This window comes from Protopterus annectens, chromosome 14.part0 (assembly GCF_019279795.1).
Source record: "Protopterus annectens isolate FY-2018-M chromosome 14.part0, PAN1.0, whole genome shotgun sequence".
NCBI classification, from domain to species: Eukaryota; Metazoa; Chordata; order Ceratodontiformes; family Protopteridae; genus Protopterus; species Protopterus annectens.
In genome coordinates this window covers 334,629,727-334,653,760 of record NC_056748.1, presented here as the reverse complement: position 1 = coordinate 334,653,760, position 24,034 = coordinate 334,629,727, and positions in this window count along the sequence as shown.

The window sequence follows — 24,034 nt, the reverse complement described above, 5'->3', positions numbered from 1 at the left end:
ACAGATTGAGTAAAACAGTACAAACTAAGTGTCCTGAATTTCAAGCTTGACTGACAGTTTCTAGGAAAGAGAGTAGAGCGGTTATTGTGCTATGGCCTGAATGGAAGCCATGCTGGGTAGTAGTGAGAAGATTGTTTTTGTGCCAGGAAAGGCATAAGTTGGAGGTGGATGCATTTTTCTAGGATTTTGGAGACTGGTGAGAGCAAAGCAATGGGACAAAAGTTTGAGATGCTGATATTATTGCCTCCTTTATGAAGAGGAAGAATATAAGCTGAGCGTCAGAGTTTGGGGATGTATGATTCTTTTATGGATCGGTTGATAATGATGCTGATTGTGAGAACAATGCCATCAGCAGCACATTTTAAGAAGGAAGAGAGAACATTGTCGGGAGCATTAGAGCAACGTTTAAGTTTGGATAAAAGTTTTTTTTATAAAGTTAGAGGAGATGGGTTTGAGTTCAAACAAATGAGGTGAGTTAGAAGGGGGAGAGTGTAGAGCAGTTGGGTTATTATTGGGAAATGTCTTGGTGAGGGTAGTAATAGTGTCTATGAAAAATGAGTTAAATTCAGAGCCTAGTTCGAGGTCAGATTTACTTGGGTCAGGACAGAGATTATTCTTCGAGACTGGATCTAGGAGTGAGTTTATTGAGTTCCAGAACTTTTGAGGGGTTTTATTGTTATTGGACTGAAGTTTGATATAGTAGGATTTTTTTGTCTTTGTGATTAGTTGTTTTGCACGGTTGTGGAGCTTTTTATACTGGAGTAAGGTATTGGCCAGTTTATTGTTTTGGTAAAGCTTCCATAGTTTGTCTTTGTGGTGCAAAATATGTTTCTTAGTGGGGCTAGTGAGTTTAAAGTATCAAGGAAGACAGAGTTGAAGTATTCTATAGACTTGGAAAGAGGAAGGATATTTAGAATTTGCCAGTTCATTTATTTGAAAGTATTTGAGAAACTAGTTGGGTTGAAGCTACTGAGGTTATGAGTTTGAATGTATTGATGCTGGTTTGGAGAGGAACTAGTTGAGCGATGCATGAAGGCTGGGAGGTGGTCACTAAAGGTATCAAGAATTGTGCCAGAATTGGGTATTTTATTTGGATCTGAGACTAGGATCCAATCTATAGTGGATCCGGGAGGGTTTATTTTGTTAGGTCGAGTAATGGAGAGGATTATTTGAGTGAAGTTATAGAGGTTAATGGATAGGGAGGGAGAGGGGCAATTTATTTTATTCAAGTCAATATTCACATCACCAAGGATATAAGTTTCATAGTTAATTTCAGTAGTGGCCCATAAGAGAATATTTTCAAGTGTAGAGATATTGTTACCAGGTGAGATATATAGGGCAATGATGCATATATTCTTATGTTTATTTAGTTTTAGAATTCCAGCAGTTAGTTCAGTGTTCTGGAATTGAGGAATTGGAATTTGGAGGGGAATTAAGGTAAGAAGGTTGGAGTAGGGCAGTGCTTCCACCTTTTTTATTTAGTCAGTCATTTCTGAGACAATGAAATCCTGGGGGCAGAATCTCAGAGTTGGAGATAAAGGGCTTGAGCCAGGTTTTGGAGATGGCTAAGATATCTGGATGGTTATGGCTTAACCAAGCTTGAAATTGGTGTACTTTGTTGTTTAGACTTTGTGCATTCATTGTAAAATATTTTATGTTGTTGAGATAGGAGGAAGAGGGTAAGGGATTACTGTTGTTAATTTGTTGTAGGACCAGGGTTAGGATGGATATCACCAGCTTGGACTAGGTTGTTAAAGGAGATATCCTTTAGCCATATTGGTCTGCCAGGCATGAATTTTGGTAGATTGTAGATTGGAGCAGGTGACAGTGTCTTGGCTTTAGAGGATAAGAGTTTAGGGTGGAATAGGTGTAGAAAGTTGGGCTGAATGAGAGAAGAGGAGATAGAGTGGGAATGGGAGTAAGAGTGAGGGAGAAGGTCGGTTTGTATGGTAGTTGTCTTTGTAAATGGTATTGGACAAGCATAAGTGGAATATGAGGTAGCATAATATAAGGGAAGTAGGAACAGAAAGAGGAGGCTGGAGGACTGGAGGATGTGATAACTTGAGGAGAGCATGCTGGAGCAAAGAGAGAGTGGTATGAGTGGTTAGGAAAATAGAGAATGCTATGAAGAAGAAAGGGTTTAAAAAGTGATGGAGGTATTCTAGAGATTTAACAAAAGAGGAGGGGACTATAATTATTGTGTGGAGTACAGATTACAGAGTTTAAGAAGGATGGCTATAGGTGGGAGGAGTAATGAGGGGGGAGTTGGCATTGGGAAATTAGGCTGAGAGGGTGGGGTAAGATAGGAATAAAGCTAGGAGTACTGGGGGTGTGTGGGAATTGGGGGCAGGGTAGGGAAGTGGAGTGAGCCTGTAGGGGAATGGAGCGGGAAAGACCACTAGAGTTGAGTATGGCAGAAAAAGTTTCAGCAAAGAGCAGCAGTTTAAAGGCTGTAGTTGGAAGGTATGAGCTAAATATTTCCAGCCAGAAAATGAAGGCTGACTTTACAGAGGGTGGTTTAGCAGGGGGAGAAAATATTCACAGTCTAAGGATATTAACTCACAACCAACTGTTTGTGAAAAAATTAAACTTGTTGGGATTATAAAGACTATCTAGGATTTATATTGGTAGATACTGTCAACTAATGGTAGAAGGAGATAGCAAACAGCAGGGATAGTTGGACCAGTCTTAGGTTTAAATATATTCTAGGGTAGTGATAACAGGAGTGGGAGAGGGCAAACGGTCTGCAGTAGGCTGCTAGAATGCACACACAGGAGGGCAGACTAACTCTATAGATAGTACATCAAGTCTGCATTTAATTAGTGTTAAGCAACATACATTTACACAATCTTGTGGGGGGGGGGTCTTTTCAGTAGTATTTTTGTAAGTACCAGGCAAGCTGGCCAATTCAGGGTGTCTTCAGGTGATTGCCGGAGGTATCCTTTTGCGTTTAAAGCAGGAGGGGAGCGCCCGGGATGGATTACTGTAGAGGAGAGGGAGATAACACTGAGTTAGTTAATACTGCAGATGTAAAGGGGAAGGTAGAAGGTAAGGGATGTTTAGAGAAGAAGGGAGAGTGTAACAAAGCACAGTAGTAGAGAGAGGCTATGGTTAGATGAGGCTGGAGCAAGTATGTAGAGGAAGATTAGGTTTAGGGGATTAACAATGGAAAGCAGCAGACATTATGATATGAACAATACAAGTTAGGCAAAATAGGCTCCATTAAATAGAACAAAACATTAATTCAGCAGCTCAGCATGCTATCATTGACCCTAGTCCGTTTGAAAGGACAGGGTTATAAAGCAGTAAAGCCAAATATAAGCAGCAGAAAGCAAGGGGTAAATGATAAAGTAATACTATAAAATCTCTAAACAGTGCAATATATAGTGCTCAACAGACTAACACAGTAAACTATGGTATGTTCATGCTGTGCAATAACTTGTGCTGAACAGTTTTCAAAACAGTTTTCAGAACAATATAAAAACTGTGTGGTGCCCTTATAGAGACAAATGGAAAAGAAAAATAGCTGCTAAGACAGTACTTAAGCCAAAGGCTCTAGTAGGACCATTGATCCACCTTAAAAGAGAAATAAAGGCCTTCAATGATATATGTTCCATGGAATCCTTTTAACAGGATATCTGGAGAGCAGACTAGGCCAGCAAAGTGCAACAGTCAAGCCCTGTATACTCAGACTAAAGTAATTCAGCTGGCGACAACATAAAAAGAGACCCACTTGTCCCAAAAAACAGCTTACAGCTGCTAAGCCGGTAATTAACCTAAGCAAAGGGCAAATGACAAAGTACAAAGCAAGCAGTCAAACAGTATGGTATATAGGGCAAAACGGTCCCCAAAACCATGTAGAAGCTGTGCAGAGCCCTTATAGTTATAAATGGAAAGAAAAATATCTGCTAAACCTGATTTTAAGCAGAAGGCTTGACGGGGGATTGTTATTCCACTTTAAGAGGCTATCCGTCATTCAGCGATGGACTTTGGTTGGTATCCTTTTAACAGGGCATCATTACACCAGGTTTCTGGTCGTGACAAGCCAGCAGTATTCAGTCAAGCCCCTTGTACTCGTATTAAATTAATGCAGCATTAGTCAGTGTAAAAAAGAGACCCACTCATCCCAAAAGCAGCTTGCAGATGTCAAAAACACATGTAGGTCACAGATAAATGAAGCCGTCAGCACGAGGGTTCACATGTAGGTCACAGATAAATGAAGCCATCAGCACAAGGGTTCTCCAGTTCCCATCCTTATAAGCAGAAATGAGTTATAGTAAAGGGGCAATTGGTTAGGGTGGCACATATGAGCTTGCTGGATAGGGATTTTGTAAAAGAATGTGATACCTTAATGGGATGTTTTCCAAAAGAGGATACCCCCTGGCCATGATTCAAGAACTTATAGAAGAGGTTACAGTGAAGAGGCAGTCAGGGCATTTTAAGTTAACCCTATACTACAGCCAGATAAAGGAATGAGTAATACAATATTGAATATAAAGGATGATCACAATAACAATAACAAAAATAAAAAATATTCTAGAGCTTTGGTTATGCCCTTCATTATCGAGAGACCAAAAATTAAATGGATTTTAAATAAAAACTGGAATATCTTGAGGAAGAATAGTAGTATCTTTGATATACTGGGAGAAATTTCCACTACAATTTACAGAAGGGGACAAAATATAAAAAATATATTAGAAACGAGACACACAGCCTCGGTTTTCCATCCAAGGATGTCTAAATGTAGCAGATGTAACCTGTGTAAACACATATTGGAGGGTGATAGGATTAATATTAAGAATAGGGATTTTATCTTGCAAGGCAAATACAACTATGACACTCTTGGGGTAGTTTCTGGAGCTTGTTGCCAGTTTTCTGAGGCTTTCTACAAAGGCAAAATGGAACGTAAACTCCAAACCGCATTTATGAACATTTGTATGATATAAAAAAGAGAAAAACAACGAATGCCTTGTATAGGCACTTGCAACGACATAATGGCCATTTCTTTAAATTTAGTGTGCTAGAAAGGGTTGAACAAAATGGGTCTATTTTACGTGATCAAATGTTAAGGTGATCAAACACCTAAATGTCGACATGTAACTGTCGAACCATTAAAACCGCAAATGACCATTTACGTGAATTTTTTTCCCTGAGAAAAAATTCACTTGGCCATAGAAAACAAAACAAACTTTAAACACTAATCAGCTGGGTGGCTTCCCACCCCCCCACCCCCACCCCCCTAACTAAATATACCAACTCTGAGATCACTCTACATTGGGGAAAAGGGCAAATTAACAATGACGGCAAAGCTAATTTTTCCCAGTGAAAAAAATTGCATAAATTGCTGTATGCAATTGTCAGAGTTCAACATTTACATGTCACTGTTTAGGTGTTCGATCACCTTAACATTTGACTACGTAATATAGACCCAAAAAAACTAATGGTGGGGTCCTTGGTCTATCACATTGGGAAAACAGGAACTAATTTGGCAATTAAGGTTAGAGTCATATAGATATCTGGCACTGAATTAAGGTATTAGTATAGCTCCCATTTTGAAACTAAAATCCCTGGTTAGATAAGGAAAGATTGTGTTTTAAGACAGCTGCAAACCCATAAAACTGTTTTGAGTATGGTGTAATAGAAATTTGATTTTTAATGGTTTAGAATGCTTCTTAAAATGAATGTAAAATCATATAGATGTGTACATTTTAACAAACTGTTTTTTATACTACAATGTCGTTTTTTTAACACTGAGTTTATATATATATATATATATATATATATATATTTTGTGAATAAGAAGGACTGATCATATGACATTTGTTTCAAGTGTCACATGATTTTTATACAGTATTTAAGGAAGGGGAGGGATAAGTGATATGTATCTGATGAAGTTTTATGGATGGTAAAATGAACGTGCTTATACTATTAAAAAGTTAACGTATGCATTTTTGTGGACGTGATTGGTGTGTCAGTGCTCATTCTTGTACCTGGTGCTACTGTTATGTATATGGCTAGGCATGTTATGGTTTCCGTGATCACTTCTCTAGTATTGTTCCTATGTTCCTGAGCTCCTTCTTTTGTACAAGGTGTCATCTTCCCAATGTGCTTCAACATTTAGCCAGCTTGCCCAAAGGTTGTATAACTGTAGGGGTTTCTCAAGGTTAGCCCTTCATGAGGTAGGAGACACAGCCTACTTCACTACTAGTACAGGCACTGAAGTCTCACATCAATCTTCCCTTCTTCCTGTCATTGTGTATGTCCCTCTGTTTGCTCAGCCCCCCCCCTTACGTTCTTAGGTAAGTACTAGGCTATCTGCCCAAGGGCATTTATAAGCCTAGCCAGAATGTGTTGGCTTTCGCCACCCCCTTAGATTAGTTCCCTGTGCCTCTGTCCAGCAGAGCCATTAGTTCCCTGCGCCACTGTCCAGCAGAGCCACTGCAGTGATCCCTGGGGTAAATTTTCTGTTTCCCATCCACCCGTCAAGGATTCTCTTGAAGAGTGTTAATGAGGGGCTTATATTGGAATCCTGTTCCAAAGCATGGGGAGCCTCTGGGACAGGAATCTATCCCTCCAGCATGTCCTATTTATCGTTGTGGTGAGGTTTACATCTCTAGAGCATGTGGCTCTCAGGGATTTGTTTTTTTTTAGGTGGAGCATGTCCATCAATTCTGGGTTGGACATGGCCTTCTATGTCATGCAGAGATCACCTCTGAGTAAGCGGTATGCAACCGAGTACAGCTGGAGTTTCTTGAGTTGGGCTGCATAGGGCATCTGTTTGAGGCCAGTAATCCTCTTGGTGAGGTACTTTTGTGGTCTTTCCAGCTGTTGCAGGTGTCTTGTAAGGTACATCCCAAACGGAGCGTTGTATTCTATGATGGGTCTAATGCGTGATGAGTAGAGAGGCACAATAACCTCTTTTGTTCTAGATGCAAACTCTTTTGTGATTAGGTGGGCCACATAAAAGGATTTTCTAACTACCTTGGCAATATGATTATCAAAGGAGAGATTACTATCTACTTGGATCCCCAGATCCCTTATTACATTTTCTGTATTTAGGGGACTACCACCTATGTGGTAGTTCACAGTTACTTTATTTTTTCCAAAGGGGATGACTATGCACTTATTGGCATTTAGCTTGAGGCCATGATTTTGACACCAGGTATCCATCTCAGTGAGACCCTTCTGGAGGGTGTCTGTATCAGCTGGAGAATCAATTATGGCCCCTAGTTTGCAGTCATCTGCAAACTTGGTCAGCCATAGTCCTCTTCTGCTTACCTGTACCTCTGAGAAGTATATACCGAACAGGAGGGGTCCTAGGACTGAGCCCTGGGGGACGCCACTTGTAACTGGTTTAGAGTCGGATGTAGAGCCTGCAACTCTCACCATGTGGGTTCTATCCATGAGCCAGTTGGCAACCCATCTCATGACGTAGGGGGTTTATGTTCAAGCTGGTGAGCTTGTCTATAATACTAGAATGGGGAATGGTGTCAAAAGCCTTTGCGAGGTCTAGGTAGGCTGTGTGGACCTCCTTTCCCTCATCTAATGCCTTGGTAACTGTCTCAAAGAAGTCCACCAGGTTTAGGAGGCATGATCTGTCCTTAACAAAGCCAAACTGGGTAGGGTCCAAGGTTTGGAGGTTCCCAATGTCTCTGTTAATGAGTTCAATGACGATGTGCTCCATAGCCTTGCAGACCAGGCTAGTCAGGCTTATAGAGCCATGGTTCCTGGGGTCCGTTGTGGCTCCACCTTTGTGGAGTGGGATAAGTTTTGCTGTGCACCACTCTGTGGGTATGTAGCCTGTAGAGAGGCTGAGTTTGAACAGTGTGTTTAAGTGAGGGGTTAGTTCATTTTGGAGCTCTTGTAAGACACAGGCTGGGACACTGTCCCATCCCATTGAAGCTGTGTTTTTGGCTTTGGATAGGGCTGTTTTAACCTGTGTGTTGGTGATTGACAGGGCCCTACATTCTTCTGGTATGGTTATGGGCCATTTAGGGGGTGAGGAGGGGTGAAGTTTGCACTAAACCTGTCTGCTAGAATGTTGGCAATATCAGTTGGTTCAGTGTATTTTGTGCCATTCTGCACTAACTCAGAGCAGATCTGAGAGTTTCCACTTAGGTTCTTGACATAGCTAAAGAATGTTTTGTGGTTATCCTTGGAGTCACTGGCAATTTTTCTTTCGAAACTAGCCTTGGATGATTTAATGAGGGATCGTAGTTTCTTGCTGATACTGATCAGGGATGTCTTTCCTTCTTGGGATTTTATTATTTTCTGTATTAGTTTCCTCCTGTTGTATAGCTTGTTTATGGCAGGGGTCCACCAGACTGGTATCCTTTTCTTGGAGGAGTGAGTCTTGGTTTTACTTGGGATAGCACAATCCATGCAGTCCTGCAGATGCTCATAGAGTGCCTTTGTATAGCTATTTCTTTCGAAACTAGCCTTGGATGATTTAATGAGGGATCGTAGTTTCTTGCTGATACTGATCAGGGATGTCTTTCCTTCTTGGGATTTTATTATTTTCTGTATTAGTTTCCTCCTGTTGTATAGCTTGTTTATGGCAGGGGTCCACCAGACTGGTATCCTTTTCTTGGAGGAGTGAGTCTTGGTTTTACTTGGGATAGCACAATCCATGCAGTCCTGCAGATGCTCATAGAGTGCCTTTGTATAGGTTTTAGCAGCTTGGACAGCATTGTCCTTTAGCATGGGGGCTGTGAACCTTTCCACCTCAGTCTTAAGTAAAGTGAAGTTTGCTTTTGAAAAGTTTTTCACAGTGGTTTCCTTGACAGGGGGTGGGGGTGGGGGTGGAATGCGAATATCCAGAGTGATTAGTCTATGGTCTGATCTAACCAGTGAGGGGTTGACCTCCGGTTTGGAACATCGGTTGCCCATGTTGGTGATGACCAGGTTCAATATGTTGTTCCCTCTGGTGGCTGAACGTCCTCTCTACCATTTCCTTCCCATTCACTGTATCCACATAGCCCAGACTAAAGCTGCACAACAAAGTCTTTACTATCAGTTTTGCCTAGACTGGCATGTCAATGCATGTGTGACAAGCATTGTTCTGGGTATGTTACATGCATGCTGCTAAGCCTTGATCATGCAACGTGTTCTAGTGCAGTCCACATTTTTGCATGACTCTTCCCTCACCAGCAAACTGCCTACTTTTGGAGCCCTGTTCCTGGAATATCCATATAATGTTGCTCCTGTAACATACTTTGTCATTACTGGGCCACTTTATGCAGTACTTTTTTGTTGTTTTCCACTACATAGCAGCATTCACATTTTTTCTCACTCACTGCCTTAATTTATATCACTTGCAGCTCTGTACCGAACTAGAGGAAATGATATGCTTGTTTACTGATCTAACCATCTGAGAGTCATCAGTAATCAGCTTTGCAGGTTGTATAACTACTCACATTTCCAAAACAGAACTGAAAGCTATTTGTTTTTAAATACTTAAGTTTCCAATGAGTTAGTTATTCACTTCCCCTATTAAGGGGTACAGCAATATTTATTGCTGCATCCTAGCTATGCCTGATGTCACACTGAGTCTGACAGCTGGATTTACAAATTCCATCATTACAATCACGATATAATAAACCAAGTTTCAAGTGTGGTACATCGTGTTTGTTTTGTTGAATTATTTCTATAACAGGGAAACAATGTATTAAATATAATTTACATACTGTTGTATATCACAATGTTTGTAATATTTTTATTTTATGGGTTTATTTTTTTTAAATTTTTTTCCTTCTAATATAGCCTTCACCTTCTATATAAGCTGTAAGCATTTTCACTTATTGCCTGCCTTATAAAGTTGTTTTGCAATATTTCTAGTAAAGAATTTGAAAAACTTAGGATTTATATACATTCATTGTAGGTAAACATGTCTATGAATGTAATTTGGAAAGTAGTTGTATTATGGAAACTTAGACATATACTATTGAAAGTAAAGCACATGGTATTTAAGGATATTAGCTGGTTTGATTCCATTAGCTGCCGTTTGTCTTTTGTGTGGCTGAGTAAGTCATTTAATTAGATGGTGCTCTGGGGCAACTGGGAAATAAGGGTGGGCTCCACAGCTGTCTCCTGGACCACATGCCAAGTTAACTGCCTATGAACATATAACATGTATTGTGATATAATGCTTCCAATTCTTCATTTCTGTGAAAAACGCACATATTACATGTGCAGCTCATTTTAGTGCCTGAGATCCTACGATTTAGTCCAAGCCAAAAAAAAAAATTAAATAAGTGAAATGACAACTATAGTCTGAAACTTGTTTGTGCATGAATACTGAAACTGCTAATTTTGTTAGCCTGATACCACTCAGTTGCCATATCTAGCTATCTATCTGTATACATATTTAATTATGTACTGCTAATCATTGCAAGCTAGAATGCGACAGTTCTGGATTATTAACTGTAAGTGACAATTTCTACTTTTATTGTTTATCCCATTTCATGCAACAATGTAAAAGTAGCTAACTATACTTTCAGTTATTACATTATTAGGTTTCTGAAAACACTCTTTGCACTTATTTTGTTTGCCTGCAACTTCATTGTTCTCATCTGTCTGGCTTTATCTTCTGTGAATGCAACTTTGTTACTTCATTCATAGGTTGCCCCTTAACTGCTTTGTAGCCAGTTATCAAAAATGGTGTACAAAGTATCTTAATATTGATATATAAGTTTATATGTTGGGTTCACTGTCTTGCACTAACTTGTGTTACCAAAGATAGAAATGTGGCAAGATGCACTTCCTGTCCTAATCACCCATGCTTCTGTTTATGTATTTGTGTTTATGCATATTTCAAGTCAGTAATGGCTATGTGGTTCTAAGTTTACAATCTGGGTGCAGGGCTGTGTCAATAAGTTTACCATCTGGGTGCAGGGCTGTAGCTCTAGGTTTAACATCTGAGTGCAGGGCTGTGGCTCTTGGTTTAACATCTGAGTGCAAGGCTGTTAATATTACACTATGCAGTGGATCAGATTACAATTCACTCTTTGTACTTGGAGCTTGGCAGAGTAAAGTGAAATATTCTAGGGCTGCCACAGAAAGGGGTGATACTTATTTCTTCCTTCTCTCCCTTCTTTCTTTCCTTCCTTAATTTATTTTTCTTTCATTCATTCATTTCCTTCTGTTTATGAGAAACTGGGAATGTTTTGTTCAAAAATGCATATACCTCTGTTTGTGATATTAAGACAAATGGCTGCATTTAATTTGCTTCGGTTTGTTTTTTCTGAGTTGGTGGACAAGTGGTTCGTTTCCTGGAGTGAAATTGTGATGATCTGGGTGTTCAATAACATGCTATTTCACCAAAGTGGTCTCAACGTTGTGAATTTTGTTTAAGTGGTTTTTCAACACTATAAAGTAAATTCGCACAAACTGCTATACATGTGCAGCTTATGCCGATGTGCTGCCAAACTTAACACCAAAAGAGCAGCAGCAATATCAAAACAATAGTTTTTGCAGCAGAGAAGCAGAGTTTAAAGAAGACATAGTCAGGAGTGGGTACACAGCATTTGCACTACTGCAGTGAGATGCATTTCTCGGGTGTGTTTTATATGCAAGAGACTATAGGTATAAAAACTAATCTGTACTATGAATACCTACAACTTGTACTTGCACACATAGCCAGTATAAAACATATGTAGTCACATATCTCCACTGTCACTGTGAGAAGGCAGCACAGTGTCAGGACTACCTAATGCTATAGTATCCTGTGTGTCCCTCACAGATGTGCTGTATGCATGTTGTGCAGACAACTGTAATGGGTCTTTCCATATCTATCACAAGCATCATAGCTCACTAGTCCACAGTCATCTATGACTCGCTTGTTGCCACTACCCATACTGTGTGTCAAGCTTACACTTCACTTCTATAAATCCCAGTGGCCCTCTGTGTGGCTTACACCTGAGTTATATACATGCACATCTGTTTCTACTACTGCTCTGGTGTATCATTGCAGTAGCCCACTGTCTATACCATAGTATATCTGTGGCACATATTGTGTCCACATCCCTGTCCAAACCAGTAATGTTCTGTTTACTTACAGCAACCCACTAATTGTAATTGATAACCAACTGACCCATCAGTTTTCATCCTTCTGCTGTGGTTCTTATTTTCACATATGTCATCATGTCCTGAAGAGGGGCCGAAGTTAGACAACTTAAACCAATCAGAGAATGATGTCCTGATTTAGGCACTTGGGACCAAAGTGTGTTGCCTGTTGAGTAGAGTGGATGCCCATCATCCTTTATAGAACCATGTCATAAAGCTTCAGAAGGCTGAGCATACAGCATTTGGTCAGAAATGACTGAAGTTGGTATTTTGAGCAGATCATTCATGTAAGTAACAGAAAAATACTGTTTTCTGCTGTACTTACAGTTGCGTAGTGACTTATAAGTGATGTTTTATCTGTATTTTACTGTTTGGTTAAAAACTGTTCTGGTGTGTTTATTGTTTCTGGTATCTGAATTTATGTTTGCTCTTCCCTTCCTAAATTATGTTGATGTTGTACATAAGTATTCCATCTGGATCTGTGGCAGAGAAATAAACTTCTAGTGTATTCAGAAAGTAGGCATTTTTTAACTGAATTTCTAGTTAATTTTATATTGATTTTTTTTAAATTTCTCCTGCTGGGAAAAGAGTGCTGAGGCAGCATGCTTGTTGTCTTAATTTAAAAAGTTCAGAAGGCCAAGCATATGGAAAGTCCTATTTTCTGTTACACATCTAGTCGGTTAGTGAATTATGCAGTTCAAGTGCCATTTTATTCAGTTTTATTGCACCTTTTTACAGTTTGTTTAAAAAATGTTCTGTCGTGTTTTTAAACTGTGGCCTGGCTGTTATTGAATTGTTATGTAAGTATCTCTGGTACCTGATTTAATGTTTTCCTCTACTTTTTATACATTTTGCTGCTGTCTTGTAACTTTTCTGGCTGCTTTTGGATCAAATGTAAACTTCTAAGAACCAATGTTAGTAGTTTTGTAGCAGTGAGTTAATCTGCTACTGTATTCTGGAAGAAGGCATTTCTGGGATGAGTTTCTAGTTGATTTTCTATTGGTTCTTTCATTTTCCTTGCTGAGATAAACAGTACTGGATGTAGCATAAGTCTCTATTAGATGGACTCAGTCTTTTCCAGTGCTGACTTCTTTACAAACAAATCGAGTCATTCCCATAATCACTAAGAAACTGCAGTTATATTCCCTCATGGTCTATTAATTAGATCTGAAACTAGAACAATCTTAGATAACAGAGAACTATTCTTATGCATCTTATCTTTAAATATGAACCATTCATAAATAAATTAAGTCATATTTCTTATTTCTTATCTCATTTTACACTATAAACACAAGACACATATTAATAAATTAATATATTCTTGGACTAAAATGGAAGGACAGCCAGCTTGTCTACCCTCAATCGCCAGCCTATAGTCTGTATAGTCTGTATACTCAGGAAGTATAACAGCCACCTGATGTTCAAAATAATGAATTATCTGTTAGTTTTTCTCTATTTTTGACACATGCAAGTACTTAGCCAAATTGGTGGTTTCCTTCTCACAAACAAACATGGCATGTGAAAAACTCACATTATCACTGTATCCACATAAAAAACAAATAAACCCTTGTGGGTTGATGCCATTAAAAAGCCCTGCCTGAGCTTCCAAAATGTAGTAAATGTTGGACACAGCTTAAATCAAACAGCAACCCCTATCAACACTAGTACAATAAAGGGGTGACCAAGTAGTTATCCACTCCAAAACTAGTGCACTTACACACCCTTCTAACAAAAGTGTACTAGTCATTAGTGATGTTAGTGTCATACACACACACTGACTCAATTCTCATGAGGCTGGACAAAGAGAGAGTGAGATGCCTTTCAGGAGCCAGGATCTCTGACATATCAATGGCCCTAAAGACCCTTAAGCCAAGCAAATATGACTGGCATGATAGTTCACTCCCATGTGTACCATTATCTGGCATGTACAGTCCTGAGGGATACACAGAAAGACATGACAGAGTACTTCAAGCATATCACAAATCCGTGTAAGACACAGATTTTGAGCAGAATCCTTCATTTTTTCTCCTCAAGTGATGACAACCTACAGATAAATAATGACTGGCTACAAGAACTTTCTGCAAAGCTGATATAACTCTAGGGGAATCAAGTATATTTCAGCATGGGAAGAGATGTTAAATGGTCACTTTGCTTTGACTTGTACCTGTCGTTCCAGGTCTTCTGCATAAAGATTAAAGCCTTTGCTGTCCTCATAATGCCTTGTTTTAGGAAGAGTGCAGCTAATGGATCTCCTAAACAGACAAACACAAATCAAGCACTAGGCAACATCAAGGTGGTTCTGCTCAACACCAAGAGTCTAAATAACCAACTAACTGATCATGAGGCCCTGCTGCCTTTGGAGCACATACATGCATGCGTCTTAGTGCAGAAATATGGTTTAAAAGTACTGCAAGAACCCCCTCCTTTCTAAGGTTTTATGCCTTAAACTCCTTTTGCCCCAGTAGTAACTGTGGTGGAGTATTTATATTTGTTAAGGATGATATGATCCCTAGAAAGATCCTAAGAAACCCATAAACTGAACTGATTAAGATCCAAAGCACACTAAATAAGTTCAACAATTAGATCACAGCATGTTACAGGAGCCATTCTATGCACCTAGAAATCTGTTAGATTCCTAAATATACTGGATGAACTCCAAATCAACAGAAATTCCACTGTCTTACAGGATGTTAACTACTTAGATATAAGCTGTGATACCTATACCTCAAATGTAGGCTATGCCCAAAAGTTCCTTAATTTCATAAACAAACAACTACACAAAATTGTCAAGCAACAGAGTAGAGGGCAAAATATTCTTGACCTCATCCATATGAACAAGGCATCAGTATCAACTATCCCCCTGGTACTAACAACACACCAACTGCTGGAAGAAAGTATGCACTACAAAAAGTTTATTCTCCTTACCACTTTGTCTGCAGCCTTCACAGGGGGATAAATACTTTCCCACAATCCGCAATCACCATTTATATACCCACAACAGCTTTTAGAATTTAATGCAACATACTATTAATTCAAACAATAATTAGCATCAAGTTAAGTTTAAAAAACGCAGAGTTTATGCAGAAAAAAGGTAAAAAAGTAACAATACAAATATGGAGAACACAGGTACACTAAATCACCCAGGCCCACATTATAGTAAGCATGACCAGATCATATTATTGTTCAGACCTCATGGAAATAAAGCATTAAACTTTAGAATTAACTTTGTTACTAATTTATTAAGCAATCCACATTTATCTCTACCTCTGGAAGCCTGTATAGTACCAAGTACTAAAAACCCCACAGAATTTAAATCACCTTTGTATGTTATGTGCAATGCTACACTACTAGCAGGATGTCACTTTCTGACCTCTTTCAAATGTTCTTGGATTCTAAATTTGACTTTTGTGTGGTATATAGGATATCCTCTTGGTAGTCCCTTAAATCCATTCACAGACTGGCAACATTTTCCTTCAAAATCCCCAGTTAGATGCAAACATTACAAAGTTCAGAGTGTTCAAACATACACACCTTCAAATCTCTAAATTCAGGTTTAACTATATTACCCAAGATACTAACACAGCAAGTTAACAAATTTGTAAACAAATTCAATATACAACTATACAGATTTTATTGACCTGGTGGTCCATACCAGATCCAAACAATAAAAAAATGTGATGTTTAAAAGTAAACCAGCCTGGTGGTCCATATGTAAAAGAATACAGCCAAAGGGAAAAAAAAGCTTTTTAGACCGTATAGCAAAACAAACAAACAAAAAACCTTCAAATCAAGGTTAACATTAAAAAGATATTAAAGGAGTTAAAATACACCATGAGGAATACAAAGGCATCCCATGAACTTAGACTAGCATGAAAAGCTAAGGATAATTATAAATTCTTCATTAGCTTTGTTAGAAAACTATCAAGTAACACCCAATCCAAAATGGCACTGCCTACTAAGATCCAGAAGATATAGCCAATACACTAGCAAACACATTTAGTGCACATTCAAATCCAAAGCAGCTAAACAAAGCCACATATCTCACAGAATTTCAAACTCCCTTTCATAACCAAAGAACACTTGCTAAAGGTACCTCCAAAATTCAAAATACATAATCCATAATGCCTGATAATATACCTGGTTGCCTGATAAATAGCATAAAACATGCTTTTTTGGACCAGCTCCTACAGGAATTAAATCTAAACTTAGCTGTTGATTTTGTCCCTGAAGTATGACGCACAGCTGTTGTGATGCAGCTTGCACAAATGAGGGCCCACTACTGACCCATTAGCTAGACTAGTCTAACCTGCAAAGCCATGGAATGTATCTTAACTGACCTAGTTAACTATAATATTAAAAATATTATAAGGCTTGACCTCCAGAAGTCTGGTTTTGTTAAGGGTAGATCCCGATGACTCTAGTAAACATCCATGAGAGAGTAACATAAGGCGTGCACAGTAGACATGCTGTCCATACAGCATACCTTGGTCTGACTAAGCCTTTTGATGCAATATCACATGTAAAGATACTAAACAATCTAAATGAGCTCCAAATTGACCACTTTATAGTCATGTGAAGAGCAAATTGATTGAATGATAGAATTCATATAGTGTGAGTATCAGGTGTATCCTCAGTAAATAACAAGGTGGTAAATGGTGTTCCTCTAGGATCTATATTGGAATCCCTACTATTCTGCAAATTGCAAACCTCGATCTCAGGCTAACCAGGTTTGCAGAAGGCTGCAAACTTGATGTCTTCCTAAAGGTTCATTCTGATACACAAAAACTCCAGCTGGACCTCTTACATGTCAAAACCTGATGCTCAAAAAGTAGATTAAAACTAAATGCTGCAAGTGCAATATTGCTGCATTTTGTAAACAATCCCTTCATCCATCTTTTAGTATAAACATCACCCCACTTCCAAATGAAAGTGTGATGAGATACCTTGGAATATGGGTAGACAATTCTCAAGCCTTTGACCATCACATTGCAACAGTTGTTAGGAAATATTTTTATCTGGCACAGCTGATTGCAAAAGGTATTTAATCTAGATCCAAGGAAGTTCTTAGACCCTTTATATTCAACATTGATCAGCCGATTATCTAAAATAATGCCCCTTTTGGAATGTATCTAACTTGGTATATCAAACAGCTAGAAAGCCCCCAAAGTTTCCAAAATAAAAAGATCAAAGACTTAAAAGACAAGAGCAACCAGGACAACCTTGAAGGATTATCCTTTTATTCAGTACCCTATAGACTCCCTAGGAATGATCTTATATAGCCACAAATCAAACAGTTTCACTAACAGTAGACCTATGAATCTAAACCTGCTTCAACAAATAAACAGATTTTTCATGCAACACTTACCCCTTCTCCAGAACAAACTTCACCCCAAATGAAGCAATGGAAAGCACCAGCTTCCTTCAAAAAGGGAGTTAGACAACTGGCTGGGTATCCACACACACCCTCCTTATTTGTCTGGGCTTTTGCTCTTTAAAACAATAGGTAAGGACTAAGGAAGGTACTAGCAAGGTATAAATGGCCACAAGACCTAATTGCCTTGTATTTTCTATGATCCTGTGATAAGACATTGCTGCATGACATCCCTGTTGTTGGTGGGTAGAATCTAACAACACTGCAATATCAGAAATGTGGCATCATCATGAACAGGTGGTCCTGCAAGATATCATACAGCATAGTGACACAAAGACCAGTCTGACCTCCCACTGCAAGCTTAAATGCCTCATGTTCCACCATGCAGGTGATGAAGGCACAGGTGTTTTACCTGGAAGACTGTACACAGGTTTCAATGTCATCAATCTACACATGCCTTGGAAGTAAAAGTGCCAGTTTAGTAGCTATACTGAATATCCAAACAGGAGCTGTGCTCATATAGGGTGTAGGCAGGTCAGATACACCACTGTATATGTTTTCCATAGGTATAACAGGTGTTTAGGTACACAGGACTGGCAGCGGAGGTATATGTCTGTTCTATATCTGTGTGCCCTGTACTACTGTTTGCATACTCAACACAGAGCTTCACATGTAATATGGGTATTCAGATTCACCCTCTTCTGTCTTGTATTGTATAGTCACAGGTCAGATCACTGCTATGGTGACACCTGAATGGACTGGATCAGGACAGAGGACTGATGTCAGCACCTATGCAGGGTCTGAAAATGATGCCAAGACATAGTCTCAGATGACACACAAGAATAGTCTTTCTCCCTTGCAGATGGTCTTCCACCCATTGAGAACTTTTGCCTTACCCACACCTGGGCTACAGCCTGTACATGATAAGCACTCACCATCCCCACTGGGAAGGATCCTCTTTAGATGAGAACACCAGCACTGCTCCTTCTGTGGCTGCAGTATCAAAGAAGTGCTATTCATCTGATGTAGAAGAATTACACAGCACCGCATGTTTTCCCTGTGTCATTCCATGTCCCAGCAAGCCCATGATATGTGGGTGGCAGTAAGGCTCAGTCATTAGATGTGCTGGGTTATCATCTGGACACAGGCTGCTGATATTTATACCAACATATAAATGATTAGTGTGGTGCATTCCTTCTGTGAGGAAGTCATCCAGCCCACCCAGTGAGTCTGTGGCATGAAGGGCAATGCCATGCTAAGGCTCTTGAAGACTTGGCAGCACCCAACATTGCTATATCACTCTACATCCAGACCACTGCAAGTGCCATCATTACTGCCCTCTCCAGGAGTGTTGTCCATGGTCAGGTTGGGTGCATACATTGGGTGATTGCTGTGGCAAGTTACATTGGGGTACCCAGTCTGCTTTTTAAAGCCTATGGGTATCTCATGCCACTACTCCATGTCATAGTTAAAGTTTTCTGCCAGCCTCTAGGGTCAGGACACCTCACCACTTGAATTTAATCAGATCCCATTCCCACAGGAGCACATCTATGTTATAGGAGGGGCTCTAGTTCTGCCACTTTAAACTGTTGTAATGACCTCAGGTCATGATAATAAAGTGGCATCCCTCCCATTCATGTCCTTAAGTGCTACTCTTCCCTGTCACCGGAAGACTTTGTGACACACAAGATCCCTTGCCATGAGGTCCCGCTCTGTCTCTAGAGGCATTGTAATTTACCCAGGTTGTGATGTCAGCCACATGTCATTTAATCCCTTGGCACCTGTACAAATGATGACTGTTACCCACTACACTAACCCTCCTGAGGGGTATTAGTGGAGATATCTGATGCACAGTGCAGCTCAACAGTTCACTTTCTGGTATAGCCTTTAGCTAACAGTACATGCATCATGTTAGTTCTGTGTGACATCACAGGGCAGTAGAGCTATGTTTACTGTGCTGTCCTGTACTGCACACATCATTGTTTGGGTGTGTGAAATGCAGCTTTTGCTTGCTGTACCTTGCCCTCGTTGTTGGATGATGATGGTATATTGGCTATCACACAGACTTCTGTAGGGAGTCAGGTAGATCGAGGGATACATGGTTGGCCTGCATGCTTTCTACTAATATTATGTAGCATGCAGCATGTTCACACATCTTGCAGTACATGACAGGTGCATACTGTAGTTCGCCTAGATATATACAGATAGTGGAAACAAGCCTTTACCAGTTCAATCACATGCTCAATGAAGTTTGCAGTTTGTAGTTGGGGAGGGTGTCATACTGCAATTTATCCATGCTGTATGGGTTCTGTTAGTGTTTCATCAACCAGGGCACTGGGGAATATCTTGCATGACCTGAAATTCATTGTGGGTGTATGGGGGAGAGATGTGTACACACTGTCTTTAGTTCTGTATATGGCTGATTACCATAGTGCCTTCACTTAACTAGGCAACCTAATGTGTAATTTCATTATGCATGAAGCAGAAATATAGATGACTTATATGCCAGATGTGAGAATCATGGGGACTGATTGTCAGAGCCAGATGTGAGAATCATGGGGACTGATTGTCAGAGTGCTGTGCAGATGCACTGATTATCATTCCCTGTATTTTACATACTTCCTGACAGCTGACAGAATGGTAGCCCTTCTTATTGGCATAATGCAAACTACTGAAACCATGTGAGGTCTTTATTGCCTCATGTATATAATCTAAGGTGCCAAGGGCTTCAGACAGGGAGTAGGACTATGTCATAGAAGCCATGCAAGCTAGAAGTTCTCTATCATCATGTACTGGGGAAGCAGATATGCTAAACCAATTATATTCTTTATTATCAAGCTACACAATGTCAGGTTGAAATCCACTGCACTAAATTTACTGCACCTGACACAGTGAAACTTCCTTCCAAGTGCTGCAATGAGTCATGTCATGAGTTAACTCACATCTTCTCTATTCTAGCACTCAGTAATCCAGGATCACTCAACTGGGTCTTGATAAATTGCATGTTTTAGATCCTTAGGGTTGGATGGATATTTATTTTATTCTGTTACGAAACTAGTTGAACAAGAATTGCCACACGTGTCCATCACTGTCTTTGTATGAGATGTTTTGTATTGTTTTTAGATCTTAGTATATTACAAACATTGATTTTTTTGCTTTGCCTCTCTTTGGTTATTTGTGTTATATATGCCTTACTGACCTGGAATATAGCTGACAAGGATCTTCAGATCAGTCTACCTACTCTCTTAACAAACATTAAATAAATAGAGACCCAATGAAAGTTAGTTTGATAAAATGAAAAGGAATAGCCAAGTCACACATGGAAGTAATGTATTCTCTATTTAACATTTGTTTACTGCAAATGTCCAACTGGGATAGAGGCCATTTTCAGCAGAGACTTGGGGAGAAACACTCCAGACACATGTCTTTGGAATGTGGGAGGAAACCGGAGCACCCGGTGGAAACCCACGTGAATGCAGTGAGGACATGCAGTCTCTGCACAGATGGCACCCCAGCTGAGAATTGAATTGGATAACCTTTTGTGGTGAAGTGACAATGCTAACCGCAGCACCTCTGTGCCACTCAATGTTATGTACTGATAAAATATGCTGGGTGTTCCACAAGCTGACATCTGTCCCAGTTTTTCACCTGTTTATCTCTGGAAGGACCCTGTAGCTAATATAGTAAGTGTGTCACATACTTTGATACCAGCTGGTATAGAAAGTTGACAGATTTCTCCTGATCTTTTTCATGTGACAGTCAACACCTATATAATATCTCTATCCACTCAAGAATGGCCTGAGAACTTCTAGGCAGTTAGCTGGTGGTAGGTGATATGCTGTAAGTACTGTTTTCATTTGTACCAGCTGCTTTTGTGCTTCTGGCTGAGAGGTTATTGAGCATATAAACAATACGTGCTGCTCCATGGATGCTGCCATTGCTCAAAACATCTATGCTTGCTGCAGCAAATTTCCATGTGCATTTTGCTGTTACAGTGATATGCAACTTATTGCACACTTACTGCAAACTACATCTACAAACTGAGACTTGCTTTTAGAGGTGCTTGTTTGCATCACAATAAACACTTGTTAGACAGTCTGCCTTCATTTGCATGCCATTATATGCTCATTTACATACTCATATTCTTATGCTGTTTTCTTACTGCTCAGTGGAGCCAGCTAGTACTTGGAGTTGCAATATGCTTGTGCATGCTTGTTTCCTCTGCAAGAGTGATCTGCAAATTGTGCAAGATGAGTATGAATACCAGACAATGTCAGACATACTGATATTAAACAATTGCATAGCTCAGATTATTTACTTTTCTTCACAGAACTCTAAAGGGAAACAATTTCATAAGGAATATGTGGTGCAACTACCAAACCAGAAACTGTTGCAGGTCTTTATGTGGAAAACTGTTCCAGACAGAAAATGTGATACAACTACCAAAGTGTCACCTGTAGGCTCAATGTATTACAGCAACATTTAGAAGATAAAAAAGTGTGTTAGATTACCAAATAAACTATAATATTCCACTACTATTATTATTATGGCATTTCTGACATGAGCTTAGTGTAATTTCTTTATTAAAGCATTAATAGTGAGATTCTTTTATAGTTACTTACTAAGCATGCAGACAAGGAGACCATTAAGGAGCCTAGCCCAAATCCACAATTGTCTCAAAGCAATGTCTGGTTAAGATATTTGCTCAAGGTTACACAGTAAATAAATGAAGGTGGAGGGAATCGAACCATGTACCACAGGAAGTAGCTCTTTAACAGCTCATAACCTTAATCCTCTTTGCTAACTACCAAACATGACAGGAGCACATAAGAGTGTTCCTTACAAATTTGTGGCACACTAAAATAAGAGTCTTACCTTGCACTACTGCACTTTTGTTTAACACAGTAGAATACATTCCTGAAGTGCTGCTACCTCACATTTCAATTGCAAATATAAGCCATGGTCTGTACATCAAGGGCAACTTGTATTTCAAATACCTATGATGATCTATATCTTGCACTTGAGGGTAACTGTTGTTACAGACACCTTCTCTTATGGCATGTTATACCATCCCTAATATTATAATTATGAAAATAATCAATCATAAGAAGACATTGCTTTAAATAAACATTGACATGTTCCAAGTAATCTTCCTCAAGTGTTAAAACTAGGAAATGTATGTAGATTGATTTGTAGGTCCTGCATCACACAATGTGGCATAGTGTAACCTCAGAAGTGAAGACTTTTTTGTGTGGTACCATTTTTTACAGATTTCAACGTATAAAAAGACAGAAAAGATTCATAATTCTCATGGAAATATTTCGGCCACCAATCATTCATGGCATGCCATATGACTAACCATTGAGTGAGCCATCTATGACCATATACTTTACCAGACTTGAGACAACTTTCCTTTGATTGCCACTAACATCTTTTTTTTCTTTTTAAAACACAATAACTTAAGAGTATAGTAACAAGAAAAAACAAATAAACTATATACAATGTCCATAACAACTAAAAAAGCAATATACATAGGAAAACACTTAATAATTCTCTAACAGATTAGACAATTTTGTCCAAGCAATTAAATGATGAGTTGTGTTGTTAGTCCTTGCTTTTATAGTAGCAATCTCCTTCTTACAAATGTATTTCACAAGATGAATAAACTCAACTTTAAAGACAGGAGTATACTGGGATTTCTAATTTTTAGTAACAAATTTCCTTACTATACAGAGGATAGACAATAATAAAAATGTTTGTTTTTTAGGAATGACTTCAGGAACAGGAACATTGAAGAGGATAAGGGAGTCAGAAATTATAAATTTGTCATTTCATAGAACTTTACAAAGATATTTAAAGTCTAACCAAAATGGGAAAATTATTTTGCAACCATATGTATCCAGTCAGCATCAGGGTGTCCACATCTCCAGCATTTAATTTCATCTTTCTTGTACATTACTGCTAGTCTATGTGGGGTGAAAAAGATCTATGTAAAAAACATGTCAGAACAGGGAAGATGTAGATTCCTTCACCGACTGTACACAAATTTTTTTTTTATCTTTTTCTGAGAATACTTGTCTATTAACTTCACTTGAATAATTCCAAAAAGAAACATCTGTTTTGCTAAAATCATTTCTGAGAAGTTTATAAATAACAGATATGTAAAAAGTGTTCTTGGGTGAGCTATTAATAATTGTTGAGATAAAATCCAAGATTTTTAAGTTACTCTTATTGTATGCCTCTAATGAGGGTATGAGCTTAGTATGTATAAAATCCTTACAAGTTTGGATGTCCAGCCAATTGCAATTTTGTAAACTATATCTGCTAATCAAATAGTCTGCAGAACTTATTTTATTAGCTGAGAGAAATTGATTCCAACATAATAGGTCACCGTTCTTAATTTCTAACATCTTCTGAGTATCAAAATATATCAAACATTCATTTGTGCAAGCAATAGGAAACATAATTATTAATAAATTATTCATTAATTAGAAAACATAAGCTTTTTAAACAACAGCAATATTTGATTTGTAAGAGGTAAGAACAAGTTTTGACTATTCCCTTTGAATGTATATTTTTAAAATCCATATAAATATGTTT